We start from the raw sequence: 4,307 nt of genomic DNA, 5'->3' as shown, positions 1-4,307 counted from the left end.
TGTGAGCTGCACTAGGGAGCTGATCCATTTGTGACTCACTGAGAAAGGTCTTTTATTAAGGGGAAGCCCACTTAGCTCTGCTACAGATTATATAAGAAAAAAAGCACTGTCGTTGTTTAGCAGAAGACAACTAGCAAGGAAATTTCCCTGAGCCATGGAGGATCTATAAATACCCTAAGAGGTGGGCTTTGATTTTCTATTCTGAGCTCAGAACCTCTCACAAGGTCTCCAGAAACCATGCCCTGAATGCATATTTGAAAGACCAGGATGCCTGTGAAACCTGCCTTGGCTGTAGCTACCCAGACAAAATTTACATGGAGTTCTAGTGGGTTTGACCAAAGGCGCCTCTCTTTATTGTAATGTCAACCAGGAGCATCAAAAATCAAGATACTTGGCAGCTGCATGGAGAAATAAGGGGTAGGAGCCAAGAAGAGGATCGTCCTTTCTGCTCACAGTAGATTTCACACAACCACAAGAATTAATCCAGCCCAGGACAGTTAGTTTTCAGCACCAGTAAATAGATTCAGACATGCCCATGCCCACACAGGGACAGGAATAGGGAGGAGCGTCTCCTTGTAACACCACTGGGAATTTGTACCTGATCCAAAAAGCAATGTCCATAGCCTGAGACATCAGCATCAATCAGGTGGGGAGGGAAGTTCACAAGATGCCAAGCTTTACATACCTCTTTTCATCAACACAACACCTCACCTACCCAAAATTTATGCATCCCTCTCTTCAGCAGCTCATTGAGATGCCCAGTAGGAGGAATAAAATAGACATCAGCCAAATCAATCGTACTCTCACCAGCAATGTATCTTACTGCTTCATTTAGCATTACATTTTGTGATTTGAAAAACAACTTGTTTCTGCCTTTATATTTTACTTTAGTAGCAGAAAAGGAAAACAAAGATAGTATATTTTAATATTCTTAGATAAGTACAGAGATTCTACTTTCCTCTTCCTTGTGTTGCTTTCCCTTGCTACTCTCCATTCTCTTGTTGTTGCAGAGAAACTCCCTTGCTCCTTCACCTCCTTCTTCTGACACCCACTGCAGCCTTTCTGCCCTTATCCCATCACTGGTCTCACAGACTGACACCTCCTCCTTCCCACTGAGCCCAGCTCCAGGTCCACCTTTGTTTCCCTCCATGGACAAGATCTGGAGAACATGATTCGTATGCAAGGGGTGGGGGGTGTGTGTGTGTGTTTATCATGTCACTCCTCTGTATTGGCTATGGCAAGAAACCCTCATTCAAGAGAAGAATTTGCCTGCCTGTCCCTGAGGCACTAAAGGGTTGCCCTTTTCCTGCCCTCACTGCAGGGGAAGGACCAGCCTGGTAATGGGGTACAATGCTGATCATGAGGTTTTGTTTTGCATGTTGCTGTGATACAAGAGGCAAAGGATCCTCCCTGGGCAGAATCACTCACACAAGACATTTCATTCATTAGTGTGCATTGTCTAATGCCAGCCCCCAAACAGAAGCACAGCAGAGAGGTTTGCATGAAGAAAGCAGCATCAGCTGACTTCTGTGCACCTCCACCAATCTAGGTCATCAAGAGACACAGGAAGCTGTCACCATTTAGCCTACTGGGAAGTACTAACCTAGAAAACATTCAGGGCCCTCTCTGTTGCAGAGTCAGAAGGTACAAAGGCAACTATGAATCCTGCAGACTCACCAGACAGTCTGGTCCATCAAATTTATATTGTTATTGATGTCAATTTTGTGCCATTGTAACCACTGATTTCAATAGCTTGAGCTGCTTTTTCACTGTGGCATGTATATAACATGAAGTAATCACAGAATCAAGTATATACACTGGCTAGTTCTTTATGCTTCTGCTGTTGCCCTGTAGGAATGGCTAATCCACTTTCAGGCCTCCTATTCATTCCCCGAGCTTCATCATTTCCCAGTACACATCATGTGGGAAACCAGAATTCCATAAAACCCACTTCTCCAAAAAAAACCCCAACCATTACCAACCTGATTTCCATTTTCTTCTTATACTTGCTTTGATACCCACAAAGATAAATGAAATGGCAATGTTTGTGAAATACCCGATCTACTGCATGTGTATTTAAAACCAAATCTATCAGCACATTAGCCCATCTGCACAGAGATTAGTCAGAATCTTCCTCCTCAACTTTTCCCTCCTAAGTCTCTTGCTGGGCTCCTACCTCCTCTGAGTTGATTCCACTTTTAATTTTATGTTTCATCAATAGCAGAGAAGTAAAACAGCTGAAGGGGACAGATAAGGGACTTAGCCCACTACAACCACCATCCAGCTCCAAATGGGATTGACTGGCTGAGTGCCCCCAAATCCTCCACGGATATGCAATTTCATAGGAAGAAAAAGCTCCACACACAAAGAAAAATACGCAGAAGATAATAAAGCCACTTTACGAAAAGTAACAGTTTCAGCAATGTGTGTATGATTATAGCCTTAATTCAAACAAAATATAACACACACACTCTTATGTTACCCAAAGAAAAAATAAGATGATGATTTAATTTGTCCTTTTACTAAATGATTTAATTTTTAGCAAGCCATTACCAAAGGAAGAAGAAAAAAAGGCAGTATCACCTGAGCCTAACAATGAATCTGGTCCACTTGTCTTTCACATCAACCAGTAATGGATACTGGGGAAGACTGCAAAATAGGAGTGCAACAAAACAGATAGGGAAAAAGTGCTAAGGAGAATTTGAGGAAGGGCAAAACTAGGTTAAGGCAGGCGGAGGAACTAAAATAATACCCTTAGTTTTGCAAACAGCTGTGTATGCACCATATCAGTGACCCAAGGCTTTACTTCCATGGATGAGCACACGTGTTTCTAGGGAGGCAGTTCCAAGCAGCAGCAAGCTGCTCCCTGTGAGCACTGCTCTTGGCTGTGCATGAGTGCTCCCTTACCTGATGGCAGCAATGGAGATGAGCTTTGCTGCCTGCAGAGGCAGAGCAGCAGTGATTTGGCCGATCTTTAATATGTTGTTTAGTTAACGGGAGGATTAAGACTGTAACAGCCCTACCAACTCCTTTGTCCCAAACCAGGCAGATCTCTGCCTCAGTAGCATGCAGTGCTGTCCTCATCTCTCCCTCTCACTAGCTTTCTTTTAAATTATTCCATTTGCCTTCACAACTTGCTTTTCCTTGATCTCATAATAGGATGATGACCCCCTGATCCCTTTTCTGGAGCTTTGCCTGCAACCTAGCCTTTCCATCCCAGACTGCCAAACTTCCATTTGCTCCTTATTTCCCTCCTACTGTGCCACTGGTGTCATCAGTCCCTTTCTACATCTCGAACTTCCCATTTTCTTTCACTGTTTTTCTGCTAGAAAAGCTCAGTTTAGGCTGTTCACTGCTGAACCACCGCAGCAGTTACTGAGTAACAAAAAATCAGTGGAATATTACATTTGCAGCAGCTCATTTAGCAGCACCACAAATGTTTTGCATGAGGGGAGCACAGTGATTTCTATTTGCTCCTAACAATTGGACTATCTCCAATTTGAATGCTGCTGGGTTGGGTTGTGGGTTTTTCTGATTGGGTAAAATCAGAGTCTTCATTTGTGATCTGTGCACAGCACAGGTCTGCAAGCAAGAAGTGAAGGGTGGGATCACTTCACTCTGAGAGCATGGCTCATCCCACTATGGGCCAGGCACCTCCAGCCGTGGGGACCAGATGCCCGTTGCCCTGACTGTCGCTCCAGGCAGCTGGCAAGGGTAGATCTGACACCCACCCTTCACGTGGGTCAAGCTGGATGAAGAGGATGCTGTCCCCGGGGACTTTGCCTGCTCAAGTGACCATAGCACCCCGACTAGGAGCTGGAGAGGTACTGCAGAAGCAAACGCTAGCGGAGCTGGGGAAAGGGGGGGCATAATTGTTTTGGCAAGATTCCAGTTTTACAACAGATTCCTACTCTACTCACTGTCTTGTCTGCTTCTGGGCATCAGGTTACTTCTGGCTCTGCTGACAGCCGTTTCTGTTCCTACAGTAACTGTGGGTAGCAGTGCTAGCTCTGACCTTCAGACTTTAATTGACTCTCATCCCTCAAGGACATAATGCAGAACAAAGAAAGGCTATGCTATAAATACCCTGAAATAGGCCACGCACCCTTGAGGGGAGAGCCCTTCATCTCTCCTGTCACGGTCTTGCCCGGGGGCTCACTGAGACCGTAGGTTCTCCATGGTGCCTCTCCCAGGCATGTGGCCAGAAGCAGCTGCATGACTGTGTAGCCTTCCTCCAGCCCATGGAGATGCTCCAGCCCCCTCTCTGTTACTGCTTGCTTGTCAACTCAGAAATTGTTACTAGTCCC

Source organism: Pezoporus flaviventris, unplaced genomic scaffold (genome assembly GCF_033815535.1).
Source record: "Pezoporus flaviventris isolate CSIRO_AGI_PZ_B2104156 unplaced genomic scaffold, CSIRO_AGI_Pfla_v1 ptg000066l, whole genome shotgun sequence".
NCBI classification, from domain to species: Eukaryota; Metazoa; Chordata; class Aves; order Psittaciformes; family Psittacidae; genus Pezoporus; species Pezoporus flaviventris.
The sequence above is the reverse complement of the archived record's forward strand: the minus strand, read 5'-3'. Positions refer to the sequence as shown.